This window comes from Falco cherrug, chromosome Z (assembly GCF_023634085.1).
Source record: "Falco cherrug isolate bFalChe1 chromosome Z, bFalChe1.pri, whole genome shotgun sequence".
In the NCBI taxonomy this organism is placed as follows: domain Eukaryota; kingdom Metazoa; phylum Chordata; class Aves; order Falconiformes; family Falconidae; genus Falco; species Falco cherrug.
The window spans coordinates 83,179,568-83,196,951 of NC_073720.1; the positions used below are offsets into that span (position 1 = coordinate 83,179,568).

The following is a 17,384-nucleotide window of genomic DNA, read 5'->3' on the forward strand; positions in this document are numbered from 1 at the left end:
CACACACCCTAAATCCCTAAATTCAACGGTCCCTTCACGAGGAACACTACCAAATTCTTGTTTTATTTTTTCCTCTTTTTTTTTTTTTTTTTTTTTTTTTAGCCCCGTGGAGTTTTTAGCTCGGGACTTGCGTGCGTTGTGAGAGGCTTTTTTAGGTGCGGATCTCGGAGGGCTGGACCTAAGGGGCGAGGACAGGGACCGACTTGGGGGGACAGGGCAGCGTGCTGTGACGGGGCGGGTGGGTGTGGGTGCATGTGAGAGAGAAACCGCGTGTGTGGGTTTATTTTTTCCTCCCATTCCTGGGGTCTGAATGGAAAGCACGTTGAGCTGTAATTAAGACATCTTGGAGGCGTACTTAACTCATGACGTGTTGCTTTTCTTTTCCTCTCGGTGAGAAAGTGGCTCTCTCTTCCCTGAATCGGGTCCTCTGCCACCCAGAGCCACAAAGAGACATTCGGGACATAGGCACACACACGCACACACTGACTTAAGGTGAGCACCAAAAACTTCCTCCGCACTTCGCTGTCCTCTGTTTCAAACTGCTGGAGAGTTCTGAGAGCATCTCAACTCAGGAGCTCTGCACAAGGTAAAAATACTGATCAAACTTTTGGGAAGGGCTTTTACTTCTTTATTTTTTGAAAGCTGGATGGGAATCCAGTAAGCAATGTCTGTGGCACCAGCTCCAGGGCTACCCTGAAGGGATTTTGAAGCTATCTAATTTGGTGGGGCGGGGGGCAAGGGCGAAAGAGGGATTGAAACCGGCTAACTTCAATGTGTTTGACTTTTAAGTGCTCTGTGTTACCAAAGGAGAGATCATATTGCAACTGCAGATTCTGTCTGAAAGACAAAAGTTGTATACTTCTGCTCTGTGGCTTCCTCCTATGGGATTATACATTTCACAGGGATTTGTCTTTCTTGAGGGATTTGTCCATCCAGTCAGATGCTTTTAGCAGTTTTTAGGACATAGGAAAAGGAGGACAGTAGACCTCGCAATGATTTCAGGGGCTGCAAGTAGTTTTGCATAAAGTACTGACCATCCATTTAGAAGTAAAAAGATTTGGCTAAGATGTGATAATTTACATACTGATGTCGTATTTGGCTATTTATTGTCAGGGAAAGCTTGAATAACATTTGGCATGAGTTTCTGCATCATCTCCACTCACCAAGAAAGTTAGGATGCCACAGCATTTCGAACGTGTATCTGCACATCAGCTGGTCCATGGCTATGATAACTATCATTTTACTGGCCGTTTGTTTCTTGGGGTCAAATGCGTATAAATATGTCATCCAGAATGTTTTCATGGCAGAACTGCGTGTGTGGTGGGTTAGATAGGAAGGGTTGGAAAGCCTTTGCATGTTTGAATTCGAGGTTTATTGCGATTTGTGTATCATTAGAAAGGGGATTCATTACTGCTAGGACCTTTTGGGGCAGAAAATATTGCCATGTATGTTGCTGTGTGATGTCATGTAATTGACATAGACTCTGGGAACCTGGCAAAGTGACCAAGAAAATCATGTAGTTTGTTAACAGCGATGCATTTGTGTTAATGGCTAGCAAGACTGTTTTAGTGCCTAAATGTGGAAAGAAGCAATCTGGAAGGATTCCTATTGTTTTGTTAGGAAAACATTGTTAGGAATATGTATGATGTGGTAGCTGAAACATAGATGCAGTAAGGCTGTGTAACTATGGATACACACACGCTCAATCAACATTTTATAGAGACAGAGTATTTTCAGCACGTGGAGAAATGTATCATAAACAGAAAAATTATTATCGGCTCCTGTGGAGAGGGAACCAGGAGTCAGCAGTCTCATGCCAAGGCATGTCACACGGAATGCCAAATTCTCGTGCTGCAAAGAGACAGCTCATGCTTCCCTGGTTTTTCGTATCTAATGAAGGCAGATCTTCAACTCCTGTAAAGCATAGCTAAGTGGAGTTGCTCTGAATTCATTATATGAAACCCTAACCCATGTGTACTTACCTGTCTCACATTTAGTGACAAGGGGAAAGGGAGGAAGGAAGAATGCAGAAAGGAACAGAAAGAAAAAAATAGTAATTTGTGATACTTTTGAACACAACAGTTAAAGCAAAATGGGAAAAATAATTTTGTAGAGAGCAGAGAGCAGCTTTTTCAAGTTAAGTAATAAAAAAAAAAGTCAATGTCATAATCAAGACACTGCTGGTCTGCACTGAAAGTGTGCCAAAAGGCCTCTCTTTCTAATAAGATTCCTGAATGTATAAGCAGATTTCAATAAGAAAGAGAAAAAAAACCCTGGTTCACTATGAAGGAAAGTACTATCCACAGCAATGTCCTCTTCAGAGACATGACTGACAGCGTAATTCACAGCAAAGCATCCTTTCGTAATAAAAGTAGTGGGCTCAGTTTCATTTTCAGTTAGCATAGTTAATACAACTAGCAGCTACTAAAAAAAAATCCCTGAAGTTGTACATCGGCTTGGGACTGGAAGGGGAGAGATTTTAGAGAAGGGTGGAGGGATTCTGCGGCAAACTGCAGTGCACCCTTGTTTTCACAGTTTGTAAAAGGATAAGAAGAACACTTCTATTACAGTTCCCCAACCTCTCTGATCTTATACTGATATTGGCTAAAGGAAATATTTTTGTCCACTATTGCTCACAGTCTGGAGCCAAAAGAACTGTTATCAATACTTCCTTAATCAAGTCATTTAACCTCCTTGCCCTGCAGTAAAAATCTGGAAATAATATTGATCAGTCTTTAAAAAGCGTTTTGAGAACTTCAAGTGAAGAGTGACTTTGGAATTGCTCAAATTTAAATATATTCAAAGTTTTCTAATTCATTGCAAGGATTAAAGTGTGAGAACTGAAATTAATGTTTTCTGCTTTTCATTTGCCTTTTCATTGAAGCGGTAGTTAAACTATCCTTGGAAGTTGAAATACTTTGCATTTCTGTTTCGTTGTAAACCTGACAGTGTATTTCATTACTTAAAACACTCAGAAAATGAAAAGTTTTGGGAAAAAGATTATTTTCATATGGCAAGCTGCTACTGTTGCTTGTGAGGAAGTATTAGACATTCAGTCTCCACTGTTAGTAACTGTAGTACACAGTACTGCACATGAAAAGGCAGCTTGTAGCTTGTAGGTAACAAAATGTTCTTTGGGGTAAAAAAAAGGCTGAATATACTCAGGATTTCAATCAATGGTGTTTAAGGAGGATTAGAGGAAGCAGCTGGCTAAACAAATATTAGGTGTAGAGTGGATGCAGTGGTATAAATTAATAATGCAGTTCTTTATCTGCTGTATGAATGGGAGGTTTTGTGGAGCCAAGACGACCTAAACATGGTCACTGTGTGCCACCTAGTGGACATTGCAAGACGTCTTTCAAAAGATTTTTCTTTTATTCAGAACATCTGCAACTAATCCAGGTGCAGCTTAACTGTAAATGGTTAGTTTTATTCGGTTCTACCATTAAAAGCTATCAGCTAGATTCTGCACCCTCCCCCTCAGATTTTTAGGGGAAGTTCTTTCTGCGTTTTAAGTGCCTATTAGATCTGGTAAAAATCAGTTCAGCTTTTAATGTGATTTGCCACTCATATCTGTTTCCAAAGACTTGTTAAATCATTCCGTAACAAATAGCTACAAATTAACACTTAGTCTAACATACTGAGCGGTTACTGTAAAAGTAAAGAGATTTCTGTACAAATATTGTGGGAGGAGAAGCTATTTTCAGCAGTAAGGATTTCAAAGCTCCTTCCAAAACTCCTTGATCACATAGGATGTGCTTTTGTTAAACCCCGTTTTGTTTTTTCCCTGGATATTTTGTCAATGATAGGCACAGACAAAGAAAGGGTCAAATTATTTCAGCTGGCTAATAAAAGATCATAAATCCTCTCTATCTTCTTTTTCTATGCATGTCATCTGTCTCCTGCTCTCTCAGACCTCGCACACACTTACATCTAGACTGTCCTTTCTCTTTGTTAGGGAAAGGAAAATCGTTTTTTGGTCTACCGGATTGTTTATTCAGTAGGAGATCTTCACGTGCAAGCTCTAAAGGATCCCATGAAACAACAAGGTTTTAAGCTGGCATACTGTAATCTGGATATATTTTGTGACTGGTTTTATGCTATGTGATCAGCACATATGCTGCCACTTCCTATGGTTTTTGAAAATCTCACCATCATCGCAACTTCCACTGCAGTCATCTCCTAGGCACCTAAATGAAGTGCTGAATCTGTGGTTCTGATCCCACAGTTTTCAAGTAAGTGCAACAATGGCTACTGGGCAAAGAGGTGTTAAAATGCTTGCCAAAGTCAAGCTGCCTGTGCTTTGCTTCCTCCTGATTTTCATCACTGTCTGAACAGTAAATCAAACAGCAACATCACACTTAGCAGAACAAACAGTTTCGGTGCCCTTCTCATTCACTTAGCTTTGAAAACACATTTTTTTTTGTTTCTTTTTAGCACAACAGAATGGAAGTCTTGAAAATGATCAATGGCTCTGAAAGCAAACATTTTAAACATTCATTAAGAAGTCACAGAGCGGTGGTACTCTGTACTGGCTACTTCGAAAACTTTTCTCAGGAGTTGTTAACACGACGCATGAGTTAGTGGCTTAATGAGAAGGAAATCTGCCTTTCCATTAATCAGGCAAAGTTTGCAAATGGCGGTCTAGGAAGGTGAAATACCACACCAGCAAATGGGCCAATCAATTTGGTGCTATGCTTCATAGGTGGCTACTTTTTAGCTCTGCCTGGCCTGGTGCTGTGCATCACAAGAGCTGCTAATGGAGCCCGACCCAGACTGTATTAATGAGAGTCTTTGCAAGGCTTGCAAGCTTTTCACTGGTGTCCCTGGCACAGAGAGTCACTGCTGTTTCCTAGAGCAGGGCACATCAGATATTGCAGCAGAATCTACATCATTAATTGTCTGGCATAATAGATATAAAATTGTGAGACTAGAAGAACATCCCTGGTTATATGACTCTTGCTTCAAAAAATGTCATTTTGGCATTTATCTAATAGCAGAACACCATTATCTTGAGACAGCTTTCCATTAATAATATCTCCAAATTACTTTAAATGCTTGCAGCCTACAAGGAACATATGGGCAATGGAGACAGGTTAGATTAGAAATGTGACAGAAATCTTAGTAGTAGAAAACAAATCTTCCAAATTGCACCAGGGGAAAAAGAAGGAAAAGTTACTTAGAGGTGGTTCAAATTTGGTTTGATCACTTTTGCAAGTGGAGGTATTACATTTGGATCTGGTTGGGATTTTTGTGCATGTTAATTTACACTGCTTATGTCATGGTACCTGGTAACTCATCATCTAAAGTGTATCAATAACTTGTTAGTGCATTGTACCATGAGGCATACTGACATCTGTTGTGACTAATGTTTCTTTACATTCAGAATTCCTTTCCTACAACAATGCCTATACGCATAGAGAAGAAGCAGTCTGTGTGCATCTATGCGTATGTATGTGTGTACATAAAAATATATAAGTATATATGCTCACATGCCCTATTAGAATGTGTAATGTAGTTTTTGGAACCTGGTGATTGAAAATCAATTGTGTAAAATGGCACACTGCTGCTGATTTGTAGGTTTTAGTGTACAGACTATTACCCTCCATTGTTTTAAAACTGCTGATTCATTTTTCCACTAGTTAGTGGCTATCAGTGCTTGGCACTTGCGTTTTGGAAGATCATATACACAAAAGGCATGGTACAGTACCACTGCACTGTGAGATTCTGATCCAACAAAACAATACATAAGCAACTTTACTTACATTAGTAATTCAGTGAAATCAATAGAAACTCAAGAGAGGGCTCAGTGAATAAAACTATTCAGCTCTTTGCAGAATGGCACCCATAATACCACACATGGCTGATCCAAAAGCAGTACATAAAGGTCCTAACCTGCAAATCTCTTTAGCTTTATAGACATAGTACCTCAATGATGTCAATAAAGTGTTAAGTAAAACTGCACACTTACAAAGCATAGCGGAATCAAGACCTGCACCTATGGAATGTCTGTGTAGAAGTACATGGTTAATCACAGAATGGTCAAGGTTGGAAGGGACTTCTGGAGGTCATCTAGATTAATGTAGGGAAAAAAAATTAATTGCTAAAATAACTTCCCAAACTCTCCAACTGGAACTGAGTAACTACTCATCTATTTATTAATATTTGAGAAAATACATGCTATGCCCTGAAATGTCTGTGTGGTGGGGTTTTTTTCCCCCATGAATGTATTTTCAAGAGAAAGAAAAAAAAAAAAACCAAGCCTGAGTCGGATGCAAAAATACTGCCTAGAAAAGGGAAAAGCACATTGCAAATTTTACTGTTTTGTAATAGCTGTGAAAACATTATACTGTTGGGCCCAACTAAGAGATTTATAAGTCACATCAGAGAAAAATAGTGTTACTGTAGGGGCAGTGGGTCTTTTACTCAATTGCGGTGGTACATGTATTGCAACCACAGCAGTCCGTAACAGTGCTGCCCCCTTCTGATACACGCTGCTTGTTGCCTGAGATAATTTGCTCCCCATTTTCTAAAACCCGAGATTCTGTATATGCAGTCGTGAAACTGCGGTTTTAATTTCATGCATAACCTGAAAGATTAATGAGGACATTTTTATTTTCAGATAAACTGTGTTTCTCGATTTCAAATGTCTGAAGTAAAATGTGAAGTTTAGCTGAGTCTTTGTAACTTGTTTCTTTACTAGCTTTGATAATACAGATTTCACATAGGTGTGCAAAGTTTGATTCAGCTTTTATTAGCAAGTCAAGCAGGCAAGCAGATCTTTTTTGTTTGGTTTGGGTTTTTGGTTCAGATGTTGCTGTATTTATTCTTTGATTGGTTTGATTAGAACACGTTTTCACTGGTGTACCAAAATAAACTATGGTTGGACTCGGTTATCTTAAAGGTCTTTTCCAATCTAGATGATTCTAAAAACTGTATTAATGCAGTGACTGTGTGTTTGTCTGGTTGTGCATGTGGTGGTGTGTCTGGTCACATATATCATGTCATGCAGTTTTGATGTACTTTGGAACTTAATGGTCAACTTTGTGAGCCAAGAACCAATGAGAGACGGTAAAGATGTTGATGTCTCAGGCATTTTTCAGATTTTGCCCAGCTGGCACAGTGAATAGAGATGATGGTAATTCAGCTGTTATTACTGGTAAAGATAACTCCAGTCTACTAAATTTTTACTCTTTTAAATATTGATTAAAAGGCTTGGTAAACCAGATTATAGTCTGGCCACATTGTACTGCAGATGTGTTCTCTCAAGTGTCGTTACAAATGAGAAAAGACACAGAAGTCAACAGATCAGCTTTAGCTTTTGCTAAAGAAGTAGGCTATCAACACATTTGATTGCCAGGCTAAGAGGCACCATGTTCAGAGCCATTTATCCCGTGGCTGGTGCCTGCTATGGCACCCTGATGATACTGTTCCGTGGGCTGGTTTGAAGTGACGTGGTCCCTTATGCCCCCTGCATAAGGGAGCACATAGTAGGAGACAGACAGAAGCACTTGGCTGCTGCAGGGGCTCTATGTCTTTCAGCACAGCTCCTTTGAGCCTGTAAACCATGTGCCCGACAAAAAACTGTTGCGCTTCAGATGTGTGACATGCTGGTCTCATTCTGACAACATAAAATACAAAAAAGCAGAAAAGAGCAGGTAGAAATAGAATGTCTTCACAGGAGCCAGAGGTGCTGTGCAATTAAATAAACAATGATGTGTCATGGGTAGTCCAGCAGGACAAAATGCAATTTTTAACCACAAATCTCTCAGAGTAGTTCAAAAGAATAATAAAACATTTGTCAGTGTGTCTGAATGGTTCTCTTTAATACCAACATCTGGTCTTTTAGCCAGTGAATGGGTTGTTGCTTCCAATTTCCAGGCATTTCATTGTGTTTTTCCCCATGAGCAGGCTAAGACAAGCATGCAACTATTACATTTTTTTCCAAAGCAACCTCCATATCTGATTGCATCTACATTTTAATGTATGCCTTACTCTGATCAAATCAGACAATAAGAAAAACTTTAAATCTAGTAGGGCATTCCCCCTAGGAGGGGGGGAATGACAGTGGCATGTATAACATCATCATAAACAAGCTAGAAAGATACTGCCTTGATAAAGCTAGTGTGACGTGTTTTCAAACTTGGTTAGGAAACCAATAGCTCACTGTGAAAATTGAAACACATAGCAAATGGGATTCTGCCAGGGCTAGCCAGCTTTGGAACTCTTCAGTATTTTTGTTGGTAACTCGGATAATGGAACAGAAAACAAGCTTAATTTTTTTAGAAAATTCAAAATAGGAAGAGATTAAATTATTTTGGAAGCTATGCTTTAAAGTTAAAATGTTCTTTTCTAATGGCAGAAAAAAATGGGGAAATTTTTTTTTCAACAGAATGTGGCAAACTGGGGCAGAAAGAAAACAATCCACAAAGGTGGATAAGGTTAAAGCTCTCATTTGAGCTTGTTCTGGTGCCAGGTATTGCATGTTGAGAGCTGTATAGGCCAGCTAAAAAAGTCATAAAGAAAATTATAAAAATGACAAGGGCATGGACCTGTTGAGGTGAGTCCAGAGGAGGGTCACAAGGAGGATTAGAGGGCTGGAGCACCTCTCCTGTGAAGACAGGCTGAGAGAGTGGGGGTTGTTCAACCTGGAGAAGAGAAGGCTCCAGGGAGACCTCAGAGTGGCATTCCAGCACCTAAAGGGGATGACAGGAAAGCTGGAGAAGGACTTCTTATAAGGGTGTGTAGCGATAGGACAAAGGGGAATGGTGTGAAGATGAAAGAGGATAGATTTAGATTAGATATTAGGAACAAATTATGAATTGTGAGGGTGGTGAGGCATTGGAACAGGTTGCACAGAGAAACTGTGGATGCTCCACCCCTAGAAGTGTTCCAGGCCAGGCTGGATGGGGCTTGGAGCAACCTGGTCTGGTGGCAGGTGTCCCTGACCATGGCAGGGGGGTGGGAATTAGATGTTCTTTAAGGTCCGTTCCAACCCAAACCATTCCATGATTCTAGGAAGCACGAGTTGGAAGAACCAGCTGAAAAAAGTAGCCTAGCCTAGCCTAGCCTAAAGATGAACACACTGAAGGACAGGTGTAATCATAAGTCTTTAAATCATAAAAAGGAGCTACAAAGATAAAGAAAATCATCTGGTCCCTATGTCTGTAGCAGAGAAAAGGACAAGTACAGGGTGCATATTCCAGGAAGAGAGACAGGAGAAAGAGATTTCTAAAAAATGAGAAGGCTCAGACATAGGTTGTCTGGAAAGCCTGTAAAGTCCCATTGGTTCAGTTTTCAATACCATGTCAGACAAAATGGATAGAAGTATAAAGGTGGTGACTCCTTTTGGCTTTCTGTTGGACAACTTTTCTACAATTCTACTGAATTGGACAGTTTTGCTTGGGAGAAATACTATTGAAAATTATGACGCGTTGATATCTAAACAAGCAGAAGATTTAACAAAATCTGAAGAGGTTAATAAGTTTTCACAGTTGTGGCTCATGAATAGAAATCTTTGTTCTTGAATTTAGTAATGCAAATATGTTATCTTCGCAGATACATTTGAGTCCAGTCTGGCTTCAAATAGCATTTGGGTAAATGGAACTTGAGATTACTTACTTTTAATCATGTACTGCAAACCTGAGACAAAGAAAGCATCCTCACCTACGCATATCACCACTCCAAGTTATTCATTTTAGGTACCAAGTTGATAGAAACTTTAGATTCACTGTTTTTCAAGAAATATCAAACAGCAAAAAATATGCAGAGAATTATGAGGTGTCACTTGAATAGAACATTGGCAAGGAATAATGGCCATCTATCAGAAAATTAAAGCTACCACATTTATGGAAAACAGTTAAGTGTCAAGGGAGAGCACAAACATTTATTTTCAGACCAGGAGACATAGATCCTGTCAAGTCATATGGTGAGGGTGACTTATTTTTGGTGCATTTGATGATCGATGCAGATTCTGTTATTCTATCTGAGGAACATTGGTTCAGAACTGCACCATTACTGAATTACTTCAGTTTGTTTGTTTGGACTTCAGCCTTCTCCTGACATTATTTTAGAGAAATGTGACTTTTTATTTCTAGCTGATTATGAGTTTCAGCAAATCTATATTTATTTCTGTGACTTCCAGCATGCAAAATAGTAATCTCAGAAAACCACCCTCCTTTTGCAGACAATGATATTCATTGATTCTTTTTTTTTATTATTTTATTTTATTACTCCAGAAACTGCCATGGAACTATGATTTACAGGTTTTATGCTTTTAAAAAAAATATATATTAGTACCAACTGCCCAGTTTATATTGAATTTCTCACATAAAAGTTAAATAAAGTCTTACAGATGTAGTGTAATAATGGAGACCACATGTTGGAGGGCAAGATCTCACCCTAACAAATACATCTAAAGAGAGGGAGATGGGGGTCTCCAATGTGGAAGCACACCATCTTTGAGTTCCTTTGACACCAAATAGCCAATTTAGCATATTTCTTGTATCAGTCTTGAATACACCCTAAACTATGACCTGAAGTTATTAGAAATCCAGGATCTTGGTTCAATAAATTTTGGCTTTCTGTGTTCTAAGTCCACAGAAATGCCATCTATGAGCAAGAGCTCTTTTGGCAATGGAGTCACAGTCCCATTGTGTCTACTTCAGGGAAATTTATAGATGGTCTTTGTAGTCTGGAAGAAAACCAGAAGCAAGAGCACGCCTCTTCTTTTGCAATTAAAAGTTTGCAAGTTCAGTGACTGTGCAGTGTGTAAATAAATAAGAACAAAAGGACAAATTGAACACTCTGCTGGTCAACAGCTGTAACTTTTTATTCCCGCGTTTTTAGGATGCATATTGTCATTTTAGGAAATCTTGCAGATCTGAAATAAGAAATTAAAAGGCAATTCTGGTTCCCTGTAGGTACATAAGCTCTTCCCAGACTTCAGTAAGGACAAAGGAAATACGTGTGGGCTTACCTCAAGGAGAATTTGGTTCATATTTCTCTGTCATGGAAGCCTGGGCATGGCAGGTGGCCTAGAAAGCATAACAGTCTACTCTTGCATTTTCATAACATTTTGTGGGTTTGTTTTATTAGGTCATCAGTTTTAAAGTCATAATATTAGATGAAAGTCTTGACTCCCACTAAGAAAAATCTTTTTGGCCTTTGCGCTTACAATGGAAATCTTGAATATGTGAACTGCAGAAGTAAATTGGAGTCCTAACTACATGATTTGGTTTAGCAATTCTCTGTATCATTGGGTTCAGTGAGACTGAAAGAGGCATTATCATCTCAGTGGCACCCAGTGACAGAAACAAGAGGCAACGAACCCACACAGAAATAACAGAAATTCTGTTTAAACATAAGTGAAAACTGGGGGGTGTGGGGGGGTGGGGTGTGTGTGATTGAACACTGGAACAGGTTACCCCTGACATGGTGGAAGTGTCTCCATTCTTGGAGACAGTCCAAACCCAACAGGACCTAAGCAGCCTGCTCCGCCTGACCCTGCTGTGAGCAGAGCGGTTGGACTAGACAATCTCCAGAGGCCTTTTCCGACCTCAGCTAATCTCTGACTTTTTCTTTGCTACGGTCAAATTCATATTTGCTCATGTATTATCTAAACTCAGAATACTGAAGAGAGAAAAAGTCATTGATTGTAGCTAAAAGGGCTATGCTATGGGTTCTCTCTTCGCTGCCTGGGTATACAAAAGCACAAGAATAAAGAAGGATGAGATGCTACAAAATGATGCCAAACCTCCAGTTTAGCAGCATTTCCCAATGCTGTTCAAGGAAAGGGGAAGAAGGGCAAAGGTAGTGGGAAAGAAAGGGTAAAAAATACCAAAATTGCAATACTGCTTTTCCTCAGACAGGAACAGAGAGACGTGAAGAGGAAGGTTATCCCTTCTGTGTGTGGTAATGACTGCTGTCAAGTGTTGAACAAGTCTCTTAAAACTGTGTTTAGCTGAATCTAGAGAAGGAAGCGAAGAAAGACCATGTGCAGAAAACACAGGGCTCATTTACACTGTTTCCCAGTTGACTCTTCAATTTCCTGTCATGCAGCCCTTAATTGCTCTTGGCTTTGACCTTTAATGTAATTCTCCGGCACTGAACTGATCAGCATCCCTAGACTGACTCAGGAAGCTATGGGTACTTCATGGTTGATTCAGTGTTAGAAGAGCCTTTGGAAGTGTTATCTTTCATCTCACAATGATTTCAGATATATTCCATATAGCGTATTGCTTGGACAGTGAGGAATGAGCCAACAGATTTGCCTATGATGCTGACCTTTGCTTTCCTCCTGAAATAAAATTACAGTAGAGGATAGCCAAAAGCCCATAGGCACAAACCACACCATTAGGGATAGATAAGTTAGTGCTGGCTGTGTCCTTGTAATACAGTTTATCACTTCACTGCTGCAGGAATTCTAGTATGATTGTAAGTCAGGCACCATTATTGAAAAGCTGAAGACCGGCATCTTACTGCTTGTATCTCCCTGCCCCTGAGACTGAGACTTGGGCTTGCAGGGAATCGCTACTGCCGTCTTAACTCCTTGTTGTTTGAATGCTTTACTAGCAGAGAGAGTGTAACACAGTATCAACGAGAGATTCAGCCCTCTGATAACAGGTATTAATTGTTATCTTTTAATTATGTATTACTTGCAATTGGGAAGAAAGTATTACTGAGTAGTTAAGGCATTTTACTCTGAGGATATTTTACTGTTGCTTGAGAAGCATAGTTTCAATTCCTTGCTCAGATTTAAATCCCTGCATGGCCTTGCATAGGTTGGGAGCCCTTAGTCTTTTGGTCTTCCATCTATAAAAACGGGATGATAAAGCTTCCCCTCCGCAGAGCTATGCTGTGAAGATACAGGTATTCTTGTGTCATGGTGTAACCATGTGCTTGGCCCAACCCAGCAGGTTGCTCACTGCCTGGTTAGGATGGGGGAGAGAACTGGAAGGGTAGAAGCAAGAAAGCCGGTGGGTTGAGATAAAGGCAGTTTAGTAAGGAAAACAAAAGCCGCTCACACAAGCAAAACTAAACAAGAAATTCGTGCGCTGCTTCCCATTGGCAGGCAGGTGTGCAGCCATCTCCAGGATAGCAGTAACTTCTTGCTACAGTAGCATCCACTGTTACAGTCACCCTCCAAAGTGGAAACAGCATCAGCCTTCTTTCTCTTTAATTCTGGGGTAGGCAAACAACAGGGTGAGACCATGTCTCTTCCAATAGTCTTAGCAACAACCCTGAGCCACCTTTGATAGCATACATATCAAAGAGGCTTGACTTTAATCAATGCATTAGAAATGTATGTCACATCACCCATGTCAAACTTTCCTCTGTTTTCCTTTTATTCAGCCCAGTCAGTGCAGCCCATTTTGTGCATATTTATTTCATAAGGAGCACTGGGCCAGGGCACCATTTTGCATGCTCTTAAGGTACGCTCCCAAGATACCTTGATATTAAAACCAGTTTCTATACACCATGCTCACATCTTAAGCTGAGTATTTATAGCATAAGAAAATATCAGGGATTTTAGAGAATTTAGGGTATTCAAGGTTTTAGCATGTGGGAGAGGACATTTATGACCTTGGAGTTTCAGGAAAGCCCATAGGAACTTAGGCAAACAGTAGTAACGATACTTTAAGAAGTGTGAGGTCTAATCCTGTCCCCTTTGTGTGTAGATCTGATACGTGCCATAGCAATGTGGCAGAAGTGGCTTGTGGAAGGACCAGAGGTTTAAACCCATTATCTCCCAGCAGTATGTGCCCGTCCACCTGTTTGCAGTAGTTGACTTAGGCAAACTAGCTGAGTATTCCTGCTAAAGCTCTTACCCATGAAAGCATTGTGATGTATTTAAGTAGTAATTGCTACACTTCTGACATGACACCTTTACTTCTCTGAACAAATAGGAGCTGTGGGCCACTCTGAGAGATACCTTTTGAGGCAGAATACTGCAGACTGAGCTAGGAAACATGTAGCTGCTGGCCGCAAGCTCACATTTGGAACATTTTCTTCAGAATCATGAAAATAATACTTTGTTCTTACAAATCTCTTTTCATCCCTATGTCTTAAATTGCATTACAAAGATGGCCACTAGCATTAAGTCATTTGGTAGAAGTGGAGGTAAGTTTATTATTATTATTATTAATAATAATAATAATAACTTGTTTTGGAACACATTTAGCGGTTTCAAAGCAAAGAGAAATCTTAAGGGTTTTGTTTGTTTGTACACACGCATTATGCAGAGAACCCTAAATATGCCGATGCATGCAGATGGTGACAAACTCCAAAAGTTTCTATGGAAATGTCTATGGAAGGACTGCTTCCTGTGCACTGCTCAGAGATACTGTACAGTCACAATGAGATTCAAGTAACAGACGAGCAAAGAACACTTTGCCAGAAAACATTTTCAGGTCAGGATATTGCCTCAGCTAGCTTGCAGTGCTGAAAATGTTTACTGGATTTATAGCGTATCACTACAGTAAGCAGTGGATGTCTCTTGTGAAATTAATAACCTTTGCTTCAGTGACCAAGAAGTATAGACAGTGTTGTTTAACCACTCCTCTTGCATGCTAAAAAACAAACAGTATTTGTCTTTGACAGCACCGATTACTCTGTTTTGCCAACCCCAAAAAGTTAGATCACTTTTCCTTTTTTTCTGATGGCCAGCAAAATGGAAGCTATGCCTACACAGATATTTTTGTCTTTTTCTTTATCCTTGTAAAACATTAAAAACTAGTGGTCACAAGTACCCTCATACACTTTAGCAAGGTTTGTTTACCTTAGGATTTTTTGTTTGGTTAGTTCATTTTTCATAGATTTTTTTCCCCCACAGGTATTAGTGTTGTTCTGGGTGTTTTACAACATCTAGAGGATCTATTTCTAGATGTCCTAGGGAATGCTAAGTAGTAAGATTTTATTCTTTTATTTTCTTACCATGTAAACACAAGAAAGGAGGATTTTTCAGCTGGAGGTGAACACACAGTTGGACAGTGAAAAATGGTTATAACTTTTCATGAAGGGGAAAAAGGCTTCTGAGGAAAACTAATTTTTTAATTTTTTTTTTCATAAAATCACAACTGACTGACAAAGTGGAGGTACTTAACACCCACAAAAATTTGCAGGGACTGTGCCAAGGTTGGATATTATTGAAAGGTGCTGGACCATGGTCCTGGATGTTCTTTCTTCCTGGCATTTATTGCTTGTTATACCATGGAACAGTAAGGAACTGCACTGTATTGCTCACTGAGCAGCAAGTGTGAGGCCTTTCACTGCAAACACATCTTTTCTTTCCTGTCTGAATAATATTATGGAAAAAGTTTCTTCCAGAATTTTATTAAAAGGTGAATAAACAGTAAATAAATGGTAGCAGTGATGAAGAATTATAAAGAAAGAAATCAGCTAAAGTCCAAATATTGTTTCTGAATTCAGAGCACACAGTGAAAGTCTATGTTGTAGTCAAGGTGCTATTTATAGCTTGTACGTTTAGAGTTTACGCTAGAAATGAGTTTATAACGGAAAGTATGTCGGGTTATGAGTATGCCAGTATCTTTTTTCCAACAAAATCTAATTTGAGACATTTGAACAGAGGTGTTTGGAGTAGGGGACTAGTGCTGAAGCCTTTTTTTTTTTTTTTTCTTTTCTTATGACCAATTTGAAATCCTTCATAAAATATATGTGCCAGTCCTTTTATAGTAAAAATGAAGGGAATTTCTTGGCTTTTAAATAGCATCTGGCGTTTACAGCCTTTGACGTCCCAGCTGTAAAATAGAGGTCACCCACTATTTTTTAATCTATTTAAACTATTTAATCACACAGAGACTGTAGGGACTGGTGCACAGCCACAGCACATTCTCAGTTCTTTCTCTGATTTTGGTTTTCTTCTCTTGCTGTCATTGTACTCCCAAGAAATGCGATGTGTTGCAGCCACCCTCTGCTTTACACAGAACGGTCTGTCAATTGCCAGTTTGTAAGTATGAATGTTAGAGCTGACTCAGTCTCCACTCCTGTTTCCCACTTTTGTCAGCTGGTAACCTGCAGTCCTTCCTGCAGTCGCACTTTTGCCTTTACCGCCAAAGTCTAGACTACAGTCTGCTTTGTTTAGTATAGCATTTATGCATTGAGAGCTGCATTACATCTGAGGAAGAGCTGTCTTCCCAGGGGTAACCCATGTAAAGCACACCTAGAAGTGAAGTCCCAACCAGATGCTCAGCCAAAAAGTGTTCCTGTCCTCTCCCCCAGCTCCTTGCATACATGCTTGGAGAAGAAACTTGTTTGTTGCTGCAGTTGCTCTCCCCTTCCCATAGAAGAGAAAATATCACATTTCTTTAATTGTTTTTGCCTGCAGCACGTCTGAGACACTGTGACTCCCTGAGAGTAGAATGCCTCTGGAATCTTAACGACAGGAGTTGTTCCATCTTGACACCAACAAAGATCAAAGCTAAATGCCGCAAGTTAGTCTAGAAGTGCAAGAAAAATGATCCTTACTCTACATTTATATAAAATAGATCCATGACTGTACCTTAAAAGATGTGTCATGTAAATTTCAGATGAAAATAGCCGAAGACATTGATTTTGTGTAGTGTCATCTTTTAGTTGGAGGGGCAAAATTGTTCTTCGTTAAATGCAGGCTTTATATGCGTGCTTTTATGCCTATGTCAGGTCCAATTAGAGCAGTGACTTGATTTTTTTAGAAGTAGATTTCTACTTTCTACAGCATTTCCAGTGAGACTAGATTATTAAAAAGCTCATTTTATTATATTTATGCTTTTCAGATTATTTCATTTTGAGGTTCATGAAAGTACTTTTTAAATCATATCCATTCCTCAAACTGACCAGAAGACAAGGGTATTTTGTAAGATTATTATCATGTGTTAGCCATTTAAACCATGTATTTTGACCCGCTAATTTCAGTGACACTTGCTTTACTAATTCTTGCTGTACTACTAACTATGGCCCCTAAAATGACAAACTCTTCTACCCTTGAATGTACAGTCCTTGTGAGAATGTTAAAATGGCTGTTGTACATGAATAACCCGTTTTAGAAAAGATGAGCCCTTACACAAGTATGAAGGAGGGTTGGGTGTTGCATCTGGTACCTGCTCAGGTCCATACTGTGAGTTTCCAGTCCCAGAGAACAGCAAGTTAGTAGCTTGTGAATAAGTATTCACTTTCTGCCTGAAATTCATAATCCCTGTGTAAGTAATCATTCTTCCTTAACAGCAGATAATAATGTCTCTTCACGTTTCAAGAGTAAAAAAGAGAGATTCATTACTTTATTGCCGATTTTGGTTTTCGTGATTTCTCTCCTTGTCTCAAGTAGACATCTCTAGAAAGAGGATGACAACATTCCTGCATGCTGGTTTATCTCACCAGCTTTTACTGGT

The 17,384-nt window shown here is 39.5% G+C and overlaps 1 protein-coding gene across 1 annotated transcript in view; it reads left to right on the plus strand.

Annotated features, from left to right (window-relative positions):
• The first annotated feature begins 310 nt into the window (after window positions 1-310).
• The window catches only part of HAPLN1 (hyaluronan and proteoglycan link protein 1), a 65,644-nt gene continuing 48,570 nt past the window's right edge, over window positions 311-17,384 (plus strand). Inside the window, exon 1 of the mRNA XM_027813113.2 lies at window positions 311-586. The gene's annotated coding sequence lies outside the window, so the exon portion shown is untranslated. The remainder of the gene's footprint in view (window positions 587-17,384) is intronic.